Source organism: Colias eurytheme, chromosome 11, assembly GCF_061535395.1.
Source record: "Colias eurytheme isolate Ceu_HAF_F1 chromosome 11, ilColEury1 Martin Lab GWU primary, whole genome shotgun sequence".
Taxonomy (NCBI): Eukaryota; Metazoa; Arthropoda; class Insecta; order Lepidoptera; family Pieridae; genus Colias; species Colias eurytheme.
In genome coordinates this window covers 5,091,168-5,118,262 of record NC_142990.1, presented here as the reverse complement: position 1 = coordinate 5,118,262, position 27,095 = coordinate 5,091,168, and the positions used below count along the sequence as shown (strand labels likewise).

The window sequence follows — 27,095 nt, the reverse complement described above, 5'->3', positions numbered from 1 at the left end:
ATTATATTCTTGAATTTAACAAAGATTTTCAATTATTGATCAAACGCCTACAAACTAATCCAAAATATCAACCTGTGTCCAATAAAACCAATTGTTTACGATTATGAATTATTTTATAACAAAAAAAAAAATTAAACGATCATCTTACTAGTTAAATATATGCGAAAACTATTGGCAAAAAACTTAAAAGTGGGACACTGCCAACAACAATCACAGATTTAAATCGGTGGAAATTCTTTCGGATTGTTTTTATAGCGTACTTCTCTCGTCTAATTAGGCTCGTAATATTCAGCGATAATGAGCTATTGGTCCGTACAAAGCGCAGGTACTGAAGTTGTACGGCACGTAAGTTTGCAAGCAAACCGAGGTGTGGATTGAAACGAGGGTTGGCAATGGCGGGAATCAGTCCCACGTCGTACGTCGACTAGCGCGCTCGCCGTGCGCCTTCCGAAGTCGCGCACCCCACGGACTACGATCGACCAAACGAACAAAAAGCTTTTTAACCTCTCCATCGACCTTAAATACCCATAAATTAGCGAACGAAACGTGCGAGCTTTGTTCCCAAAAATGACAATCAGCCTCAACTTTACTCCATTTCTTAAAATGACTTTCAATATTTAGTGGAGTCCCCACGAGTTTAGACCCCCCTTTTCACTATGATTCTTAGAGCTAAATTGTACCAAAACCTTCTTATACACAAGAAACGACTGAAACTTTCTACTCGCTGCGTTTAAAAGTTTACAAGCGTTTGTTATAAGAGTTTATACTTTTACACCTGACTTTTGGATTTTTCTTTAACCCTTCTAATAAAACTTTCGACACAGTGTACCTAAGTGCGACCAAGTTATTTGAATACGAACGTAATTTCTAGTGTAAAGTGTATTAATTATAGTACGTTGTTTCTTTATTAATAAGTGTGGCCCGTAGTTTAAACATTATTTATTATAGACTTAGTGAGTGTCTAGTGTTTTAGTGTAAACGATACTTAGTGACCCAATAAATCTTCAATAAATTGGTAAGAAATTATTTATAACTTAAATATAATATTATTATTTAGCATAAATTTTTAAAATTAATAGTATTCTTTATTTTATTTTTCTTTAGTATTGTAAAAAGCCTTATAAACATTTTAGACATCAAAGAGGAATGGTAATATAATACCTTACATTTACATTATAATTATTACGTTAAACATACACAGTTAATTAGATAAGTAGTTAAATCTCGGAATAATATTGAAAATTTACATAAGAACGTATTAATTTATTAGTTATCAAGCGTGCTCATTTACTGAAAACTTTACAGTTAATTTATTATTAACTGTTGGTAACGAGCGCTAAACTATAACTATGAGGCATGATTCCCTTTGTCGTGACCATTATGTATACTATTTACGTTAGCCTTTACATTATATATAACTTCTAATAAATTTTGGGTATTAATTGTTCTGTTGTTATAATAGTAAACTTTATACAAGGTTATGCTTGCTATTATACCTACTTTGTTACAAGGATTACACTAAAGAGATGTAAAATTCATTAATTAAAAAGTAATCTGCCTAGTAGAACCTTGGAGAACGAGGTTGAGCTTATTTTAAAGGAAAAAACGTATTTTGTTGGGGTGTAATATAGTGAATTAATACTACAATCTTTTGCTGGCGCAAGCACAGGAAATGTAGCAAGTAATTCCTCTTTTTGTTAAGAATAATAACAAAATGCCTTGATTTAAATATACAACCTACTGAAAAAAAAAACGCGCAATAGGAGACACAATTTATTGTTTTTGGAAACTTGGATTCAAACTTAAAACATAACAGCATTTTATAAATTTACTATTTATAAACAAATAAGGTTTAATAACCTAGAAATATAAATATTATAACTATGCGCAAGTTAACGCTATATGAGCGCCTCTCAACGAATTCATAAACTTTGTATAGAGAGTTGTCTTTCAAGAAAGAACAGTGCTTGAGATATTAAGAGCTCTTTATAACATTTTAAACTAAAAAATAATTATGAATTACTAACGCAAAGAAAACTAATGTCAATCCACGCTACAGAGACATGGCTTCAAACTTATGTGTCTAGAGAATTACCTTGAAAGAATATTGCGATATTATAAATCCCTAATTTATAAATAATTTCAGTTTTCAAGGAAAAGGAAAGAAGGAGTTATGGGAGCTTTGTTATTGAATTAATCAACAAAAGACTTTATAAAACAAATGATGCTGAGGTTATTATGAGCTAGAACATGATCAGCTTCAAAACAAAGTTTTGAGGATAAAAGATGTTTCGGAAATTTAAACACAATATTATTTTATATTATAATAGGTAGGTATAATTTGATTCCTGCGCTTCCATTTCACGTTTAACTTGATATTATAATACGAACATAATTATAATATGATATGAAATTACTTACTATAATAATTTATACATAGATGCATCCCAAAAGCAAAATCTTACCAAACATTATCATCGTTTTTATATTCAACATATTGAATTCATTGTCTTGACGCTTATTTTTTTTGATATTACAAATAAAAGCTCATGAAAGTTTTAAATGAAAATGTTATTTTTCATTTTCTGGTCTTGAAGCGAAATGTTTCTTAATATAGATAACACTTTCCGATTTGAGAAACGTTATAAAGTTGCTAACTAGAAGTGAAGAAAGGTTAAATACGAACAAAAGTCTCTTTAAGCATAGTACAATGCGATCCAATTATACTCGTTCATACCTACTAATAGCGCATTCTTTCAAAGCTCTATTATTTTTTGTTTTAAACTACATGTTTTATGAATATTTAAATGTAAATATTCCGTACTGATTCTGATATTAAATCAACAAAGAATTTAAAATTATATGTAGGTACAAAAGCTCAACACACATTTCAAATGAAACTGAAAATCTGCATTTTAACACAAAAAGCTTTAAGTACTTCATATTAATAGTACAAGAACTAAATAACGTCAAAGTGTATTGTATTACTTCCTTAAATCTTAAAATGATTGCATGTGATGTTTATATACGCATGAGTGTTCTAGTCACAAGGTAGATGGGGCCGCATGCACATTATGTTATTCGCAATATTTTGAATGAAAACAGAGCTATTATTATATTGTCACCAAGTAGCTGTCACGGGCGCTATAGCAGAGAGATCACATTATATTCGGTCTGTGCCAAGTCCAATGACATCGTGGATATTTTTAAAACTATTCTACAATGCCAAATAGCGCACTATATCTCAAATATTATTTCTGATGTGTATCAGTCATAATATTACTTTTACGAAGTAAATAAAGGAAGTAGATAAAATATAAGGCATTATGATGCCTTATATTATTAATAAACGATCATTACGCTTACTTTTTCATTTGTCATTTCATATCTAGATCGCAGACCGCACTACCGGAACTTTAAATACTATTATTATGATGTAAATAAGCGACTATCCTACTTTCTACTAATATTATAAATGCGAAAGTTTGTGAGGATGTGTATGTGTATTGTGTATGTTTGTTACTCTTTCACGCAAATACTATGGAACAGATTGCAATGAAATTTAGCAAACATATAGAGGGTAACTTAGATTAACGTATATGATAGGTTTTATTCCGGTAATCCCACGGGAACGGGAACTATGCGGGTTTTTCTTTGGAAACGCGAAAAGCTAGTAATACACTAATTTCTAGAATACCAGTGAAAAGGCAGCTAGGTTCAAATCATTAATAGATAGTGACATTCTCCAATTGGTCGTACCAAGAAGAGATAATCTGTGACGGTGACTGTGACAGAGTTCAGTTGACATTTGATAGTCACTCGATTACTCAGTACTGGACATCAACCACGTAAAGCCGATGATTGAAATGGAAACGTATTCACCTATTGCGGAAATAAGCTATTAGAAATTAATGTGTACCGTTAGATTAAAATTCTGCTAGGTATTTGCGAGATATCACCTTTTTCTACTATATTGACGCATTATTCATGCAATATTTCAATGAAGTAAAAAGTCAGAATGTAATCGAATAAGTCGAACGGATTTTTATGAATAAATAATATTGATAAAGGTATGCTCTTTTAAAATGAAAAACGTATTCTCTTGATATTCAATGAGTGTATTTAAACGTGGGCATTATATCGGAGCCGCGCTTGAACAAATAAACAGTCAGTTGAATGCTATTGACATGTAAATCGTAGTGAAATAAAAACATTCCGTAACTGATGTGTTAATACAAGGTTAATACGTAATAAATTGAAACAGTCAAATGTGCGAACGTCATCCGGTCATTAAATGAAGAGATAATTTGCTTAACTCCAGACGCGTAGACGCCTGGACGTGTATCTCATGAATTTGTAATGGTTTCGGTGACATATGATTTCATTCGCTTCCTGACTATAGATACCTAACATTAAATTATGATTATTTTTATGAAATACATAAATTATCAAAATACAAATTATAGATGAAAGTAGATCTAAGGTAGGTAATTTTACATGCTGCATAATATTATAACTAAAACAAAAGCATAAAAAGTCATTAATGTATAATAATTAATAATCGTTACGTTTAGGTATATACTTTTATCGTTACATTACTCTACCTTTTCGCACTTCATACTAATGTAATATATATTATTGTCTCTAATGTTTTAAACGAATACAATGCAATAAAAATGCTATATCACAAAAGTCTAGATACTACTGTTATAATTTGTCTTTAAAATAAACTAGGTAGGTAGTATATAATGGAAATAAAACACAAACGTAAAGCAGCTTTATTTTGGATAATTTGAATGCCAGCATCTCCAATATCTGTATTAATTAAAGAGAAACTGCACAATGGATTGTTTCCGATTCAATTTTTAAATCCAATTTCACGAAATTAAAGCAGTTTTCTTTTATTTTAACTAGTCAATAAATTATATGTTAAAATGTATGATATACCTATTAATGTTTCACCGTATTTATGCAAATATAATTCGGCTTTCAAATTATGCAAATTAATTTGAAAGCCGTTACAAAAATAATATTGTAAAAAAGCGTCGATTGCGCGATACCTAGAACAAAAAAATGGCATACGTAGATTTCCAGGTCATAAATATTAAATGATACCCGGATACAAATCACAAGAGAACTAGCCTTTCCTTTCTATGATACAGATATCGAATATATTGAGTACTAGTATGATGCATCGGTGTACATAACGTATATTGATGGACTTGTAAAATAATCCCTATATTGTAATTTCAGTGAGAGTAGGCGTATCTAATCTGGAACGGCTTCGATCGATATTGCGGATGTAATTGGATGCCAAACTTGGATGGCTATTGTTGAGCTAACAAACTAAAAATCTGCATAAAACTATAGAGATATATATACAAAGTTTATACCTGTTATAATAAATGGTGTGTGTACTGCTCTGTAGGGCTTGTGGACTAAATAAAGAAGTTATTGAAATCTCATAGCATATATGGTTTGACACTCATCACTCAATTTCATTTTTAAATAATTAAAAAAGAGGTAATGAAACTCTTCAATTACTCCAGTAAATTGTTTGTTATATACCTACATTTCAAGCAAATGTAGCGTAGTGCTTTTTAACTTTCGAGATTATTTTGTGGATAAGTGAAATATTACATTCTAATTATTAGAAATAAAAAATTTACTCTGAAATAGAATTTTATCAGACTCAAACTTAAACATTTATTTATTCAATTAGACTTCTTCTAGTAGCACTTTTGAAACGTCATTACATATTTTTAACATTTACCACCGACTACATATTGTATTTTAAGTGTATTGACTAAAAATTCTGTTCCTTATGTCTATCATTATATCATAATATTTAGAAGTCTTGTACAATTATTTGATGATGATGACTAAATGAGTGTATTCAGATAGAAATTTAAATAAAACAGACTAACATTTCCTTCCAATATATCACACAGAATACGTTATTCTGCTCCGGAAATTTGTATTTATGTTTTTCTTCAATATAATAGATTACTATTAATCTTCAATAACTTTTAAAGCGAATCTACATTACCACGAGTATTACGACTGTCAAAAGCTTATTAGAATAAATCATAAAAGATATTGTAAATATTATTGGTTCTGGCATTTGCTACACTCATACTACACTTATGACTCTTTATAGAAATAAGCAAAAATAATTTACTACCTACTAGGTGGCTGTACCTACAGCTTTAAAATAAAGCTGAATACACATTGTGTTAATTTGAAAATTGGGAAATGGAATTTGTACCTGCTGAAAAGTAAAAGGAAAAGAATACATGAAAGAGTCTATTGCCAACGTAACGTTACTAAGAAAGCTTGCTTTTAAAAATTCAAATTCAAAATTATTTTCTCTGCTACACACGTTATAGCGGATTTTTACCACAGAACGTGGGTATTACAATAAAATAAATTTACTTTGCGATCTGTCACGCATAGAAATAATTTTTAAAGCTAAATTCGCTTTATACACATTTAATTATCATTTTCCAATGTCAAACACAGAAATGAACAAAAATGCGCGAAGGTATATTCTATACAATATAATAATATGTTCTTATGTACAAATAATATTTATTCTTATATAGCCGATCGGTAAGCACCCCATCAGTAAGCACCCCGTCAGCCGACCTCGTCATCGTTGGAGAGATGAAGTCCAAAAAGACACTCTTCAAGAAGAAAACCTGGGCACTAAGGCGCAAAAACTGGAAACTTTTGGTGTCGGAGGACAAGATCCGCTTTGGGTCGTTGCGCCGTTGAATCTGAATCTTCTTATTTAGCCATGACTAATACTGAGTACTTATTAGCAGGCCTTTTGCGGTAATTTCATGATGAAGCCATGATATTTTATATCATATACCTACTTATTTAACAACAAGAGATCTTAGTGATAGATTAGGTAACTGTTGAACTGAAGAACTAATGGAGAATCTGTGCCTGAAAAATGACGGCTTTTTTTAAATATTATGATTAAATAAGAAACTTAATATCCATAAAGCCTCTATATAAAATATTTCTACAGAATTTTATATAAAACTCTTTTAAAAAAAGAATCCCATTGTATAATAGTAGGTCTCAAAATGTAGCGCATATTCGGCAAAAGCGGAACAACGAGCCATCAGCACCCATTTTACCAAAACATAATATTATGAGCGCGTGAAGGCGTGAGGCAAAGCCTATTATAATTTATAATACATGCATATAGTATAATTATTGGAGTTAATCTTGTTACATTCGAGCAGTCAGACGTCACTAATTACAACTTCTGTTGGGGTTTCTAACCAAATTAGTGTAATATGAACCTGAAAATGACATATTATTGAATTAAACTATTTTTCCTCGACATTTTTTACACTTTATTATAAACAAGTTAACAGTTTATACACCACGTAAAATACCAATTAAACTAATTTCATAAATTCTATTTAATACATTTTTATCGCATGTTTTTCTCAATTTATTCCAAAATGTTCATAGTGATAAAACGCTCCCGGGTGCAATCTAATTATGACTTTCACAGAAAATGAATACTGAAACCACAAAATTAACAATTTGATGTTTTTGTACGTAACGGATTTATGAGGTCATGATTGGATTAGTGATTTATGCTCAAAATTTCATCTTTATTTCTTTAGCATTTTATGAGTGCCAGAGGGCAAAATTATTTACTCTGCAACTTCTGACTTATTTCAGCAGATGAAATACTTATTTCTTATTATATATTCTTATTATATTGTATAATAAATATCTAAATGATTATCACAGTAGAAATTCATAATTTAACTTTTTGAGATATAAAAGGAGGATTTACATTTCAAGTAAAACAGAACAATTCTATTTTATTCTATTAATTTTTCTATTCTTTATAAATTTATGTTTATAAAGCATTTGAATGCCATAAAACCAAAAATATAAATACAAAACAGAACAATATAAAATGTGTAGATAACTATATTTGAAAAATACGTAGGTATAAACAAAAGGACATCTTATGAAAATAATATAAAGAACATTATTCGATGTATGAGGATAAACTGAGCTATAGTGAATTTTGGTCGTCTATTATTTGCAACCCGTAAGCGGAAGAATCCGGAAATCTTTACACACCACACAATTGACAGCAAACAATATTTTCCCCATCTCATAAATCGCCGATCCGTGTCACTTTTGCGAGACAGTTGAAGAATAAAAACGAAAGGTCGCAGCTTGAGGAAGTGTCTTAAGAGTACGAAATAAACAGCTGAGCTTGAAACCCGGCCGCAGGTGGCACGCTATATAAATTTAGATTGTGACTCGGTGCGTTCATTGTCACTACTACTCGCCAAGGCCCGATAATTTGTTGGCCCATCTTTACCGCGACTACGTATACAATTACATAAGTTCAGTGTTACGATAAACATTCCGCCCAGGTCAGGATTGACGAAGTCTTAAAACATTTGCGTATTTTGCTTTAAATTTGTCTGGTGGCACTAAATTAGCTCGATTGAAGTTATTTTAATTTTATTTACTTCAAATGTAGTAGCGTTTTTTTTTTCACTAACAGCAATATCAATAAAATATGCCCTCGGTACTTCTATATTTATGTAAAATTTTGATCAAATTAGACTCGCGGTTGTATTTTCAAATTACATATTAAAGATAATGTAGGTAAGTGGAAGACATTGATTCTGAAAGGATTCTGATATTAAAGTGAGTTCAATCAAGAGCTTTATGAAAATTATGTACTTATTATGAGATTTATTTAATTGGTTATTTTTACCTGATACTTCATAAGACGAAATGACATCGTATTTATTTTTATCAACAAGGCAAAGTATTCTAAGGGTTCACATTTTATTAAGTTTCAGTCGGTACCAATTACGTTATTACTATTTAAATGCACAAATCGGTTTTGGAATTCCCTGAAACGGTTACCGAAAATTACCAAGTCTTTAGATTCTGCGGGAATTCTCTCTCGGAGCATTAACCTTGACTCCAGTTGAATGACAATTGCCTTATTAAGGAAGAAGTTATTTTACCCAATTTAAAATATTATAACCTTATTTACTTTTAATTGCTTGTCATTAACATTTAATAAGCCAATTCCATGAAGGAAAAGTTAGTAATATTAAACTTCCAGCGAACACAAAAGGCCTAATCAAATTATAAGTTTGTAATAACATTGTTTTTCGGCATAATAAGGATCTTAATGTTTACAATTGCTTGTCTATATAATATCCGTAAGATTTTTTACGAATATTAAGGTTTATTATAATTAAAACGATAACGATAAACGATCAAAGACCTTTCATTAAATCTGGCTATATTTTGGGCAATATCATACTATAACACCCTGTATCCAAATTGTACCCGAACACATAGGTAATTCTATTGTCAAGAAAAATTGATTTCCGGAATGCTTTTATATTGAAATAGAAATGTGTCCGAATATTCGGCATCGGAATTTTTGTTACATAATATTATACATTGTGGCATTAGTTCAGAATCCATCGCCCATTTTTCCAAGAGATTACTATCAAGCTAATTTTCCGTGAGTAGCTTTATTTTGATGAGACGCCCAATAATTTCCTATACGAAACTCTCGATTGTGGTAGCTAACAGAGGTAACAAGGATACAATTTTTTGATTTGATGGTTCTCAAATATTTATTACTAACTGATTTTTTTTATATTGTTCAATCTCAAGATAATTATCTAAATTATTTGAAAAAATATTTATCCTACAAAATCTATGGTTTGATCAAAGAGTCCCCTCTTTCCAATGTGTATCGATACGAGGTCATCATAAATGATTACTAACCAGCTGATTTTTTTGTTTTCACTTAGTTAATATTTATATAATTCAACAGACATTGTCCTACAAATTGCGTAATAAATATTTGAGAACCATCAAATAAAAAAAAAATTATCCTTGTTACCTCTGTTAGCTACCGCAATGAGAGTTTCGTACAGGAAATTATTGGTCGTCTCATCAAAATAAAGCTACTCATGAAAAATTAGCTTGATAGTAATCACTTGCAAAAATGGGCGATGGATCCTGAACTATATGTTGTAATAGAATGCCACAGTATTGTCAAGTCCTAATCGAATGATCCTATATTCATCGATAAATGTGGTTAGCACGTAAGCCATGAATGAACTATTATAAGCTGTAAATAAACTGATGTAACATGGGAACCCTCGTAACTCTAAAGTTTAGTGTCATAGTATGACGGTTATCAGATTTATGGCGCTATAAAGAACTTATAGGGAACATGTTTGTCCCTTTTGCGGCCCGTAACTTGAAGAACTTTATGGTTTCTTAGAGTTGTTTTTGACTGATATAAATCTATTGTAATGCATGTTTTTATTCCTTTTATCGTTCTTTGTGTAATAATAATAACATGTGAAATCGAGATACTGGTGTAATTTGCAGTTAAACGTGTTTAAACTCACTTTCAATATAATTCACTACATTTTTTACACGAATTAAGTATCCCGAAATTATCCACACATTGTCTTATTGTACTTTATTTTATAGTTAAGTCCAAATTTTTGTAACATGTAGATAACTATACAAAAAAAGTGCCGGAGGGCACAGTAGACAGATAGTAATTCATACGAAAAAAGTAAAAAAAGGAAGCATTCTACAATTGTGCTAGAAATCATCGTTTACAATGATGATCAGAGCCAATGCTGACAAGCAATGTGTGCAACTGAGCAATACAAGTGAAATGGGATATAGGAAAACGTTATGGAAGTGAATATTGCCTTCAGCAGCGGCTTTGATTTCAATCAAACATGTCTGAAATTCTACCATTTGTTGTGAATATGTGTTTAAGATTTATAAAGATAATATGATCTACATCACAGTGATTCAAATTCGATTTAAATAAACTGTTATTCTGGAATTTACAATCATTTGAATTAAAATTCATTTATTTATTTAAAAAAACATCAAGTCTTGCCATCAAAATCTCGAGATGGTTTGGAATTGTAAAGCTAGAGAATCATAAATCGCATTTTACAAGTAATTTAATTCTTCCACTGCTGCTATTTTAAATTTATAACTCCTTTTAAAATCGCTTTATAGCATTGGGGCCCTATAAGCATATTATCTGTGTAACTTCGGTAATAATGCAAAAAATATTACCCAGGGAATTATCTGATAATGGATCGGGGGTGTGAACGAGAAAAAATCGTTAAAAAATTGTACATTTAGTAAAATATTGTGCTGTCGGAAAAGCATTTAATTAAAGAAGTATTTGTGTAATTATTAAATTCTGTGTTGTAATTAAGTCTTATTAAATAATGCAATTTATATGCTTTTTAGACTAATACATATCTACCTAATACCAAAATTTTCTTTGACATGAAAGGAGCCAATTGTAGGTATCAACAGTAAAAAAATACCGACCTGAATGTTGTGCCTACAGCGACAGGGCTATCTATAGTAGTTCTTTGTAGTGTTTGAATATCAGTTGATGACACGAAAGGAAACCTCTGGAGCTAGAACATTTCAAATCACAGCTGTAAACCCTTGCTACAAAGGCTTTGAAACTCAACTATACCCCCATTCCGAATAGCTTTTTTAAACCAAACTTTTTTGTACTTCACTGAAACTCGATATTAATATAATTTTTCAATTAATTGAATTTACAAAATATGATCATTTCCCTCTTTATTTCGTAAAATTCAGTGTAAAATTTAACTTCGTCCCTGAGATCGGAAGATAATTTTGGTAAAAGTTAATACATTTATGTACCTACCTACAGGTAGCACAAGAAGCACTACAGTGCTCTTTATTGGTTAAAATTTTACTTTAATATACGTAACAGTTTACGTAATATGATCCATGTTCACAATTGTTTAACTAATTAATGTTTTAAAGTATTCATTTGTAAATTATCTACAATTTCATCAATATTTTTTTCACTATTAAGATCTCAAAAACATGGAAGAAAAATATAAATAAACAAATATAGATTCTCCATTATTTCGTAGTGTAAATTTGCTATCAATCTTGTGTCAATTGTGTTTGTTTATTGTACATTGTGTTAAGGTATTTAGATTGGCAATACACTCGATTATTACAGCTGACTGATTATGTATCAGTCTTTACATCATCCTTGCCAACGTATATATATAAAAATATTATAGAGCTGAAGAGTTTGTTTGCTTGTTTGAAGGTGCTAATTTTTTCAAATCACTAGCCCGATTTGAAAAAATATTTCACTGTTCGATAGTCCATTTATCAACGCGGATAAATCACGGGGCACATATTTTATTCTTTGGTATTATTAGTAGATATTACTTACAAATACTTTAACCTTCCAGCGGTCGCGCGCGGTCTCTGAGTCCGCAACGAACTTGTTTTAGTCAATATACTGAAACTGTAAACAGTAGACGCTTGCGCTTCCGTGATACCTTCGAGGGGGTTAGGTAGCACCTCTCAGGAGCCCTGTGACATTCGTCGCATGTACACGTGCTTTCTTATTTGTGTTTGCGGTCTCAAATTCCGCGCGCGACCGATTGTGTTCCAGAACAATCCAGTGCAATTAAACCGAAGCCGATATAAATATTTCTGAAAATGACCAAGGAGGATCGTCTTCAAACCAAGTTTTACGTGTCGCAGGTCGTTGTTACTATTAGAATAGGAAAAAGAACCGCAAAACAAAGTATAGTTGTTTCAAATGTGGAATACACATGTGTCTAGAACATGTGATTGTTATATGCCGAGAATGTTCATTTCCAGTAGATATTATGGACACTAATGACAAATAGTTTAATATGGTTATTTTAAACAAAAATTAGTAGTTTTTAGATATGTTTTCTTTATTTCACTTTAATATAATTTAGATTATTCTAGAACTTTACGTAAAATGATCTCAAAAATAGATGTCATTTTAGAGTTCCTATTACACAGTGCCAATTGATGATGAATGTGATTTATTTCTAAGATAATTATAGTCAAGTTTAATTGTAAAAAAGAAAATTCCATTTTGTTTTGTTTAATGTTGATTTATAACGGTGATTTCCACCCAGAGTCAAAAATTTTGAGTTTTTATAGACCTTTGTTCTATTAAGTACAAATAAAAGAAGTACTTAATGAGTAATTAAGTTGTTTTTATTTGATTTCACATGTTTAAGAACTCTTTTTAATCATGTGTTATACAATAAGTCGAAATATTCATTTGTTTTCCCAAACGAGACACTTAAATTTGCGGAATCACAGACCGCGCGCGACTGCTTGTGTTCGGCGCAAGGGTGCGACCGCTGAAAGGTTAACTTAGTTTTGTTTATTGGTAAATCGGTTGCTATTAATAACGACAAGACGTGTGTATAAAAAATAGAATTTAACATCAACAATGGACCAGATAATGTAATCAGTCGCATCGATTAGGTAGTTATTGATACGAATTCATCATTTTTCTTAACATTCCTGAGCGTAATATAATTCTACAACTGAAAATTCAAAGTTTAAGCAGTCGCAATATCTTCAAACAAATGAAACTAGCAGAACAAGTAAATTAATATTGAAGACTAGATTTCCGCCCGCGGCTTCGCCCGCGTTTGCAAAGGAAAACCCGCATAGTTCCCGTTCCCGTGGGATTTCCGGGATAAAAACTATCCTATGTGTTAATCCAAGTTACCCTCTATATGTGTGCTAAATTTCATTGTAATCGGTTCAGTAGTTTTTACGTGAAAGAGTAACAAACATCCATACATCCATACATCCTTACAAACTTTCGCCTTTATAATATATATATTAGATATATTAGATTTAGCCAGTATTCTAACCATATCCTAACGCTAAGCGTTTCAAACTAGTTAAATAGGTAGGTAGGTACTATATTTATTTGAAACGTAGTCCACGTTCCAACCTGACTCATTTAATATTCTTTATTACGTATTTCTTTTTGTATTGGATTATTTTAGACCACTATTAAATGGACACAGGTATAATACATATTTAATTTATTCATTCAGCAAACAAAGTTGTAACTATATATCCGGTATCCGTAGAACGAACAATAATCAATTATTATTTAAGCTACTCGTATACCTAGGTTTGTTTGTTCATTAAATATTCAACTTTACCAATAAATTAAGGATAGATACTTTTATAGTCAATCAGATGTGAATATATTATGAAAAACTATTGGCTTCTCCTGTGGTATATAGATACTTAAGTACATAATCTAGTATATAGTATTGGATGACGTACATATTCAACGACCGCCTCCTTGGTTCAGTGGTTGACGCGTGAGCGTAAAACCGAGGGGTCCTGGGTTCAATTCCCGGTGGAGACGAAGAAAAAAAAATGTCTCGGTCTGGCAGGACACAGAAGGCTGATCACCTACTTGTCCCTAAAGAAAATCGATCAGTGAAACAGTTGATGAATAATGCATCTGCCCCTTACCCCACTACGGGGACACGGGACTTCACACACATATTCAACGTTGAATGAATTTTGGAAATTAGTCCAATAGTTTATGAGATTAGCGCGTTAAATAAACAAACAAATTCTTCAGCTTTATATAATAAGTAAGTACAGCTTATCCACAAAACTTTCGTGAACTTCTATTAACTATTACTTAATTAAAACGCACAAACCATGATCGCGTGTGCCGATTAAATATAAAAATATATAAACATGCTTTTAAGTAGATTCATAAAACTTTCTTAACCTCGACAAAAGCAACAAAGGCGTTAATCCAGGGCGGAAATATTTCATTCATAAAATAGTATAAGGTTTTATTAGGTAGCGAAATTAAGTATTTAAGGGCGTGGCACAGCAGGTGAAACGTGTCTAATTTATTTATATACGAATGTGTGTCACAGGGAATTATTCATGGTATATCGTAGACAAAGTAACCCTAGTGTGCATTGTTTATTTAGGACTTTTACGATGGGACTGGTGTCGTATTTCTAATAGGAGATTATTACAATAATATACACACTTGAACACAAAAGGATACGCTTAGCTTTGATCTTCACTTAGACCTAGATCTTGTGTTGATTGAACTGTGTATTTTGTTAGTTTAAACATATTATTATGGTACTTACATATTTATTTTTCACTTGTTACTTTTACATCAGACTAGCTGTGCCCCGCGATTTGCCTGAATTATTGATCTTAGCCCAATAATATGAATCTTATAGCCCTCCTGGATAAATGGGCTATCTAACACTGAAAAATTTTCCCAAAATCGGACGCTCAGTTCCTGAGATATATGCGTTCATCCAAACAAACAAACTCTTAGCAGCTTTATAATAGTATAGATACATATTTGTACGTAACAAACATATTTTTTGAACACGAATCATTAATGAATTTAATTATAATATTCATGTAATAATTATGATAAAAATAGAATTCACAAATATTCCGCCAACATGTAGTATTTCAGTCATGTATTGCAGCTATGCCGCTCCAATTCTTGACCGTGCTATTAGGTCAATTATTATTTACCGCTTCATCGTCTATTACGGAATTTTCATAAAGGAATTGCATCCCATAAGTACATTAAATAGGGAACAAAATATTATGAACATATTCTTTATTAAATATAGAACTTCTAATGCGTAAATGTAAAGGTAAACCTGAGACAATAACTCCTATGTGATATATTCCGGCTCAATTTTATGCATTGGTTAGAGGAAATTTACTACACCTAGGATTTGATTTTATTTCGTCAATAAATAAAAAAATCCCTTTTTTTTGAAGTGAAACTTCTTTATCGGGGTTGGAAAAAAATTTAGTGTAACATTTTTTCGTACGCGCCATCTTGTTTTTATCCCTTACACGCGTGATTGACGTATTTCTGTAAAGTTGCATATAGTAAATTATTTTTTGAAAAATAAGGTCATAAAGAAGTTTCACTTCTTACGTGTGTACACTATTACACGCACACATTTTTACAAAATTAGAATTATATTTTTAGTAAAATCTTATACAAATGATAATCATTATGAAACATTTTAACCCTTGTTGCTTTTATATTTTACTTATCCTTCTAAGTAGGTAGTCTAAGGGTTCATAGCCCCAGGATTTCAGTTATGTTCATATTAAATTTCATTATAATAATTTCGGTGGTCTAGACGTGCAAATGGAGGAGACAGAAACATTCGCCCTTATTTCATTTAATTTTATTTAGACATTTCTTTTTTATTAAAACAAAAGTACAAAATGCGATGATTTTGAAACTCAACAAAAACAATGATATCTTTGAATTTTCGAATATAATTCAAAATCTGTATTAGGTTAAAAGTTGCTATTGCTATTTATTATAATGTATTCTTCATCTTTTGCTTTGAAATATGATAACTTGAATCTCTTAGAAGATAAATAGAATTTCCAAAATAAATACTGAAACAGATTTTAATCACAAAGGAATATGATGTCTGGCTGAAACCGCGATGGCGGTTTTATCTTCAAACGTTGCTTTACGTTTAATCATAAAGAAACCTCTGTATTCTAATTTAAGGAGTAATTTTGATATAATGAAACCAGCTGAACTGGCACTTAGTATAAAATAGTTAACGACATCTCAGACCTAACAAATATACTAAAAAAATGTTCCTAGCCGCTTCGAAGGAGTTTTTTTACAAACATTAGAATTTTATATGTATAAGTAATGCAAGGTGTTATATATTTTATATAATTTTTATTAAACAAAAATTTTTTTTTGCTTTATAAAGCAAACTTTGTTATGCTTTTTTACTTTTATCACTTAGGGGTATTAAAAATAGATGTTGTTCGATTCTCAGACCTTACCGATATGCACACGAAATTTCATGAGAATCAGTCACAAAGTCTCTCTCATGAAGTCAGTCAGAGTTTAAACACCGCGACACAAGAATTTAATATAATATATTATGCAACAATTACAGAGCAATATAGCAGCAACAATGCATAACTTGCCCCATTTTCGTGTCCAAGTACAACAAAACATTAAAACGCCATTCGTTCGTATTATCGCCGGTCGAATCGGACGGTAATGACCACACTCATCAATTTACCTACGACGCAATTAAAACATCAACATCGGATGCCGAATGAGAAATTGTTTTATTAATTTCACACCCCATTTCTCATAATCAGGTGAGATCCGGTGAAAGTAAATGATGCAAGAATAAATCGGGGTAAGTGACGAATTTCACGCAGAATCGATATCTGAGAGGAGACGTTACGTTATAGTTTTATTTTAAAATGGTTAAAAAACAATATGTTTAAGTTATAATTATATGATGATACAAAAGATAAATTACTACAAATAAATAACACAGGCTCATTTTAAAGATAGAGCAGGAAAAATAGAAACAGTTAATACAGAATATTTTATTATTAATTTGCACTTTATTATAAATCAAATACCTACTTACACAATGCTGTGATTTGTGCATAAGTGTTAATAAACTACCAAGACTATATTTACATTTCTAGAAAGGTTTAAAATCAGACCTGCATGTCATGAAAATAATTAGAGTTGCTTACAGAAGGGCTTATGAAGATATACGACCGAACTTTAAAAGCTTTTAACGAAATTAAATCATCGTAGAAGAGTATCCACTCACTAGACTAGAAATGGTATTAATAAGGTATTTTAAAAATAATGGGTACTGTATTTTGCTTTCAATGCTTGTAAATGGTTAGTTTTAAGGTGACATGAAATATACATTAATTTTATTTTATTTCGATAGATCGATTTTGTATATGTTTATGACTATACAACGCAATCAGTTACATACTTAGGAACATATTTACGTTTTTCACCATTTTAAAAGAGATATAACAGTTGTATTTTTCGTAATTTTATTATATTAGAAAAATATTATTATTATACGTCCTAGTTAATAACTTTTCAGTGTTATTATTTCGTAATAGCCTTACATGTATTTGATAGTAAACAAAATAGAATTTTGACCTTTCTAAAAGGTTCAAAATAGCGTTCATAATAATTAGCCTACATTGCGTGTTAGGGAAGTTTACGTGTGTGAGTTAATTAAAATAATAGGATATGCTAAATATCGCCTATGATAACGTTGACCCGTTTGAGTTGTTGAGTTTACACACAGCTTATCTGAGTTTGACACAAAACGTACCAACGCTAACAAGTCCTTATTGTTGAAAAGTCAGTGCTTGCGGTTTAGATTTAAAAATTTCTAAGCATATAATAATAGATAATGACTAACTTTTTGGTGTTATAAAATATTGTTTCTTCTTTATTACATATATTTGAAATAATAATATTAACTTTGAGCATCAGGGAATTATTTTATCTGTATTGAAGGTTTAAGCTTATACGTAAAATTATACAAATATAGCATCAATATACAAGCTTGTATCTGTGTATGAAATAAAACAACAATACGAAATATATTTTTCATTTCGAATCCTTCCACACGAATCAAATTCAAATAAGCTCACTGACAGAATTGAGTTATGGCAATATCATATTATTTACATTGTTTTATTCCGTTACACAAGAGAAGCAAAAAGCTTATCCCTTTACCCATTCCATACCACAATTCTATCCAAATGTCTAATCCTATTGAGATTAGCAATAAATCCGGAATTAATTGTTGTAGAATTAAAATACTTAGACACGGTCGCTTTTATTGTTGTTTGCGTCTACCGTCATTGCTTTATGAAAAAAGTGTCTGTATTCTAATTAAATCGACATCGTCTTTCAAAAGAAGGCTAGACTTACCTCTAGCTCTTAATAAAACCAATATAAAATAATTCTTTAGATCTGTAGTATCACTCAATTTAATGAATTTCAGATACAGAAAGATTCTGTCCCTATTCAGTTTGTGTGAGATAACCGCAACGCAAAAGGATGCTTTATCTACATGTTACAGTACAGACTACAACCACTGACCAAGTATAAGCTACCTCTATTTGCAATTTCTTAAAAAATTCAGATGCATGCCAACTAAAAAGTGTTTGTGAAGAATTCTGGCACGTACGTCGTACAGATAATGAGACGCCGAAATAGACGTCGATGTACAATTTGACACATTTTGTTACCCGGCCAAGTGCGGTACGGGAAATCGGTCAAGTTTGCAATGCTCGTTAAAATCTTGGATCTTTTTAATTAAAACCGATCTGCATAAAGTTGAAAGATAAATAGTAACGTGCCTCAATTTATAAATTTGAAACTAGTCTCATTTAGTTTAACCATGTTTATTCAAACGAGCTTTTTGTTTAGTTTATTTCGTATTCATAACGGTTTTCATTTGCCACAGACATTTTAATAAGGTTTCAATTAATTATCAAGCTCATTTATTGTCACAAAAGCGTATGCTAATTTTATCGATGGTTTAAAAATTATTAATGTACCTAGATTGTAAATAATGCTAAAACACGCTCCGCTCTATAAGATTCCGAAAAAATGAGAAGTTTATAAAAATAGCATCGTCTGTTAATTTTACTCATTACTGACCGTCATATAAATTTTCATTTACGCGGACCCTGAGGAATTCCATGTAATAAACACGAGTTACGTGACCATACTTTACGCTTCATAGAGACTTATTCCCGGAGGAATCCAAATGAAGGTAGCCACAACAATGGGAACCTATATACATTTTATAGTAATTTGGGATATTTTGTTACCGCACTCTAGCAATTTTAATGAGGGATAAGGAAACAAAGCAATTAAGGAACGATTTACTTTATTTTTGAATTAATTTGAAAATTATCATAGGCTTTCTGGAAATCATAATAATATTTGCATAATTTAAAACTAATATTTTTTAATATCAATAGTTCATTAAAATGTTTCGCAATCAGATATATAATAGATCGTTAGAATTATAGATAACCTAGTAACCGTCTACTTACATTATAAAACAATTTTGAAAAAAGCTTTTACATCAACTATCAACAAAATATACCACACAAATATGTCACTTTTCGATAATGCTCTACTGAACAGCCAATAAAAGGCGTTTTAAAGTTCGCTTAAAATTTTAAACTTGCAATTTCTCGTCGTCACTCAGAAAACGTGGTCTAACATAATTGAGTTGTCGAAACCTCTTATCTTCTGATGGTACTAAAGTTTAAGAATGTGTCAAAAAAGAAAGCCCCAATTTATATTGTGAACATAACGTAATTTTATCGTATTATAGTTGATAACTGATGTTATTAACGCTTTGATAAATGGCATGCGGTCAAGAATGTCGAAATTTGGTAATTTATTATTGCTGCTATGTAAAACTTGTGGACAATTATATACAGCATGTGCTAAAAATTAAAATAGGCTAGGATAAAAATCTCATTGCTCTACATTTTCAACTAAAGAAGTAGAACAATATCTATCCCAAACAATATTATTTAAAATTCAATCAGTCATTTGATAAAGAACATGATTTACATTTTTAATACAAGTACAATTATTAAAACGACACAAAATTGACATAAAAATACAGACTTGAATATTGTTCCAAATAATAGGTCTTCATTGAAATATCGGCGGCAATCATAGTCATATCTATATGATTAAAGTGTGGCCTGTTCTTTGACGACATGTAATAATAACGTATCGGTGACGAAGCAAACATCAACCGATGTAACCATAGATTGTAGTACATAATATGGTCAATTACCATTTTAGTAACTACAAACGAAATACGAGAATACAGACGAATAAAATTTTATTAATTTTGTCTAGATCATCAAAATGTACAATGCTCATAATTAATATTTACATTGCCTATTAGAGAAATCCATTAATCGTAATTTATTGGTAAATTTTTTAAACGCTGTACGCGCCCGATGTATAGCCAATTCAATCAACGTCGAGTAGTTTGATAATTAATTAATTATGATAATTTATGCAAATTGATTGCAGAAACTATAAGCACAGTAAAATTTATATTCAACTTGAATTATTCATTGCTCGATAATTTAGCTAATAACATGAAGTAACGTAGAAGTGGAAAGACAATATTAGCTATACATTATAATTTAAAAAGCAAATAACAAGTCAGTTACGTCGGCGCAGCATATGCGGTAGCTTTTCTTTGATGTAAAAACCTCAATAAGCAAATAAGGCATCGTAATTAGCGGAAAAGCTTTCTTTACGAGAGTTCCTAACAATACAAAGTGAAGTTGATCTCTTAACGATATCCTCTGAAACGTATTGTACTTGCACCGACTAGTTAATGACAATAGATACTCAGACTGCGTCCAGACTGTATCTAGGTTAATTTTATACGAAAAAGCCTTGACGCCGACGCTGCATTTTCCATTATGTAGGGAACAATTTAAGTGGATGAACTTTAATACTTTGCTTAACATCTTAAGCGGCCTTTAAATTTTCCTGACCGTAAACATTAATTTTCTCTTGATGACAGCGTCTGGTAAGACCTATATTCACTAGATATTAATATGTTCACTGTGTTATAAATGAGCCAGGTTTGGTAAACCACTATAGTTCTGTGTGGTAAACTACAATCAAGTAGATTTTTTTTTAAATAGACATGATTACAAACTAAACGTAACCAAAACATTTATCAAGTTAGTGATATCCTCAAACATAATTAAAATTAGGTATTTTACTCATCAAATAAATTGACATACCTTTACTATAATAGTTTATTATTTCCTATTAATTTTATGTTTTCAAAATTATAAAAATCGGAATTATCTACAAAATTACCTAATCGTATGTCGTATAGTTTTGATGTATGTATGAAGTAATATAAAATGAATTCCTATTTGCATCCAAGATACGTTTTAAATCCATTCGCCTCTTGAATAACGTCCCTATTAAGTAAGAAATATGTCGTTGTCAGTCTGCCCTTATTTGCAGTACTTTTCTTCCTTTCATTATAATAAATTCTGTTGCTAAGCAACGGAGACCGGGAATATTATAAATTTAAATTGTGTGCTGCCTGTATTAAATGATAGTTTATAATAAACTAGGTTTCCACCCGCGGCTTCGCCCGCGCAGTCAAAGAAAAATCCGCATAGTTCCCGTTCCCGTGGGATTTCCGGGATTGCGTCATTTTCCCGGGATAAAAAGTAGCCTATGTCCTTTCTCGGGTATCAAAATATCTCCATACCAAATTTCATGAAAATTGGTTCAGTAGTTTAGGCGTGATTGAGTAACAGGCAGACAGACAGAGTTACTTTCGCATTTATAATATTAGTATGGATGAGTGTTTTTAATGTAACTGTTACTTTGATAGAGTTTCGTCAATAATATGATTAAAGTTTATTAGATGTTTCTTGTGATTTGATATCGATAAGAAATCAAAACTTTGTCAAACTTCATCAAAGATTTCAATAGTCTAATTATTATTTGTTTATCAAAATATTATATTGGTTCAGTTAATGTTCTTTGATATTATTTTAATAAGCTGTCTGAAACTTTAATCGCATTATCAGTTATCACGTTATTATTGTCTCAAGATAAAACAAAGTTTTAAACAATGTAGAGTTGTAATTATTCACAATAAATTTATGTATATTGTTTTAATTTCTATAGCCGTACTTTATTTTAAAAGGTTTTTAAATTCATATCAACAAGAGTTATGATTAGATGAACTAAGATAAATAGATATTAGATACTTTTATTCATAATAAAAGTATAAGAAAGTAAATATCTATTCCTAATAGCTTACAATATTAACATAAAAATCAAACATTTTATACTTAAATAGATTTTACGAAATACATTTTGTAACCAGTCGTTAGCTATTAGGAAACTCAAAAGTTTCGGGTTGTGAATGGAGTCTGCGAAGCCTTCAAAATTCGTGACATTGCGGAATATCGAATACAATTAAAAGTTATTTTCTTGGGGACATTGGTTTTTCATAAGAAACAAATTATGGTGAAATGGAAAAAGTTTCAATACAATATAATTAAAACGTTTCAATTCGCTTGGCACGAGCTTTTCAAAAATAACATATATAATCGGTTATTTATAGATTATTTTTAAAAGGTTAGTGCCATTTATATTATCTTAGAACAGAAATCTTTGAAAATATTCGCATGTAATTATTTTTATGATTGCTTTGTGTATTCAAATTAACTTTAGGTCTTTAGACTGGAATTTCAAATATTGTATAAAAATAAAAGATTGTGTTTTTTAGAAATATGTATATTGCACTTTTTTCAAAGCCTAACTGTTGACTGAATAAAAAAATATAGTTCACAAAAATAAATAAACTATATGCCTAGATTACTATTCTTTGTTGTTTACTTGCCACTTTGCTTTATTATTTATCCTCTCTATTGTATCATCCGTAAATCTAAATTCTATTCAATAACAGGAAAACACATGAAACAAAAGCTATCGATAACGTTTCAAAAACCCATTTCACGAGTTAGAGCGGGGGCACACGATGCGTTGCGGCGGCGGTGCGGCGCCGGAGCGGTGTCGCTGCGTCGTCTTACATAGAAATATCTGTGGCATGTCACACGATGCGTTCCGGCGCCGCACCGGACTTGTAACCACCAAGACGAGGCGGGGAGGGGTGAATGCGGTGCGACGTCGGAGCGGCACCGCTCAGTTGTTTTGCGTCACAAGGAAGGACACACTGTGCAATGCTGCTACGACGCCGCTGCGACATAAAAACGTTACGGCGCCGCACCGCTCGTGTGCCCACTGACACGGTGAAATCTTTGCGGTGCGGCGCCGCAACGCATCGTGTGCCCGCGCCCTAATGTTATTTTAAGCACGTAAAGTAGCCACTCTCGATAGCTCAATCGTGCGGAAAATAACAAAATTATACAGGAAATCGAGACATTTTTTGTGTTTATTAGTCAAAGCGGTCGCGGTGCTAAACTATTATTTATTTTAATGACTGACATTATTTTTCAAGGGTCATGTTTTATTGTAAAGGACGTTTATAGCCCATGCGTAACATGAGAACATGTTATGAGAAAAAATAACAGGATCGAGTAAATTTTATTGAAATATCGTTTGCTTATTGGATGTTTTATAAATTAAAGGGTGAAAAGTTTGAATAAAATTGTGATAAGTATTCCGAATAAGTAATGTTATAGCATTCACATCAATTACATTCGACGGTAGAAATATTTAACTAGTCTCGCAAATCATATCTCAATAAATAATATATACGTAATTTCCAATATTATGCTCCGACAAAAATATTGAAGTCTAAAAATATACGAACTAATCATTGAGTTACCATGTACTACGTACTAGAGAGGGCATCTCTACTAAACTATTTCTAACATGAGTTAAAGTCAATCGTCTCAAGCTATTTTTTTGTTACATTGATTGGTTTTAATTGATAATTTTATTCAAATTTTTTTAATACGATAAACAATATTTATTTGTTACATTGATTGGTTTTAATTTATAAGTAATAAAAGGCAGAATAGCTACAAAGTGTCTACTCACAAGCCAGTCGGCGCCGCCGCGTTTGTTACACAGATTTTGTTCGTTGGGACCTCTCTATAGTAATAGTACCTCAATGGAACTAATACGTTTCTCAGAGCGGAGTAAAATTAAGATCTTAAGTGGTTACCCGAAGACTTTCTGCACCAAATGAAAAATCGTTTGAAGCTTTACAAGAGAGTAATTGTTGGTTACAACATGAGGTGATATCCATACGACGGTTTTTTTTTGTTTTCTTCCCTTTACGGCTAAAAGACTTTCAAAGCAATAGCTTAAACACCTTTTTTGTTGTTTTCGTATTTTGTACTTACTACATTACTTTCTGTCGTGTGTCGACAATTTCAGCAATATGTACATTTTATATTTGGTAAAATTTAACACGATGGATATTTTCAAATCTTGCTAATATATTTTTAATCTTAGTAAACAAAGTCATCATTTAATCCGATTCCAAAAATAGGATATTCCAAATATTGATTTCGATTCGCTCTATTCTCTCTCGAGATTGTCACGCATTTTGAACAGCCATTTTCAAAGGAAGTTAAGAAACAAGATATCCAAGCAGAGCTTCCTTGTATATACCTACTGTATATCAAAGCAAGGATCAACTCCCTACAATATTGCCTAGTACAGTATTAATAAATAGTGGAGCACATTCCAACGTAATCCATTGCAGACATCTGAGAGCTTTTCTCATGTAATTGCTTTTCTCTCGTTTCATGTGCAAGCTCCTAATTTTATACAATCAAGTAGACCTGGTTAATATAGGGAGTGAAGTTTATAGTCTTGTTTGTCTTCACTACAAAGTATCAAAAATAAAAATTTTTATGAAGAAAATCAACCAGAAATTGAAATATTATTTTATACTAGTAATTTCATTATTTAACTTGAATAACTTTAAACTTTTTAACTATTTTGAACCTTAGACAAATATGCTTATGCTAATTCGATAGCTTTTAAATATCTAACCTTTAGAATCAGTTAATCTTTCGTCGGAAAAAACAGGTGTGAATATTAATATCAGACTAATATAATACAATGACATTATATGAATGAAGTAAAATAAATAAAAAATTAAATCGACGAAATCGAATTTTTAAGTTATTTCATGTCCAATATTCATATTATATTCAATTCAAAATATCTGCCTAAATCCATTTAATTCATAAAATATTCTAATCCTTTCTGAATCAATACGAGTAATATTATAATGTTATTCTATTACAATTCACCTTATTGAATAACATTTTCATACAAGTCGGATAGTAAAATATCTGCCATATGTTGCGTGATATCCACACATCACCAGGAACGAAATGTAAAGAACATTATTTTTGCAGTCGAAGCTATTTTTTCCTGGAATGAACATGGCCACTGTTTCGCCTCACATTTTTGTCTCTTTATAACTGTTCTAATGCAACTGTGAAACGACAATATACCGGCTGAATTGAAAACACCTTTTTTTGAAGTAGGTTAAAAACGCTTTTGTTCCAAAAATGTATACTGAAAGTAAACATCGAGCCCACATTGATATGCATAGACTAACTTCAATTGGGTGATAAAACTTTAAATTAAAATCCAATGAGTTTTTCCGATATAAATTTATATTGATTGCAAATTTATCGATCAAGTCTATTCGCGTAATAATAGAAATTTAAAATTAGTATGGATTTTAAGAAATAAGATAACCTGGTAATTAAATAGGAGTTTAGTTTTTAACAAGAGTTGCAATTTATATCTAAGTTTCACTTTGAAGCACCTGAAATTCGATGTTATAACTTTATAATTTTAAAAAGTAGGTTTATAATCAAATCTAGTTAAAATTTTCAAAGTTTAATTTTAAGCGTTTCACGTGTTTAATATTTTGTTAGCAAATAAAACTGATGAACAATTAACAATTCCAATAAAATACCGAAAATGTACTCATGAATAAAATGTTTATCTTAAGGTTGGTCCACACTTGATCATTTTCGCGTACCAGATCTCTGTAACATAGCATCGACACGTATCAAGTTTGCTAGTGTGGATGCAATTACTTGATACAAACGCCGGATAAGATTTCTTGATACAAATGTGGACCCACCTTTACATACTTAACCTAAACGACGTGTTAATGCAAGGAAACAAAGATTAGGTTCACGAAGTACATTATATCCCTTTAATATTGTTTTCATTTACGTTTATGTACCGAGAAACGTTGTAAGGATTATTATGTGAATGCACAACGTTGATTTTGTCTAATTACACTTGTATTCCTAAATTTAATGTATGAAAATGTTATACGTGGAAATCCCAGTGAAATTAGCAGGCAGAATGGAGGTAACAAGTTGCAATTACCACGTAGATTTGATATTACGATCTAAAATTTTAACATAATGAGGGAACGTTGTATGCGAGCGAGCTCACACTCGACTTGCTATTGTTCGCAGTAATCTTATTACTGAAGTATATTTGCGAACAAAACATTAAAAACGTGGCAGGGCAAACAAGTGAAGTAAGCAAAAAATAGCATTTGAAGATAGTATGGAATATTTTAGCCTGACTTATAATACCAGATTACATTTTTATGAAATAAGCTGAAGTTCTATGAAGGTTTTGTTCAGACGATACACAAAAAAAAATCCACTGCTTGGCGGGCGGAGTCTAATAGCTCGCTATCGCGAACGCGGGTGTGCGCGAAGTCATTCTTGCAAACTCGCCGCGCTGCCGCTGGCCG

The 27,095-nt window shown here is 31.1% G+C and overlaps 1 protein-coding gene across 1 annotated transcript in view; it reads left to right on the top strand.

The window, feature by feature from the left end:
- Window positions 1–425: 425 nt before the first annotated feature.
- Window positions 426–27,095, top strand: part of Stacl (SH3 and cysteine-rich domain-containing protein) — a 124,468-nt gene continuing 97,798 nt past the window's right edge. The window contains exon 1 of the mRNA XM_090107097.1: window positions 426–1,015. The gene's annotated coding sequence lies outside the window, so the exon portion shown is untranslated. The remainder of the gene's footprint in view (window positions 1,016–27,095) is intronic.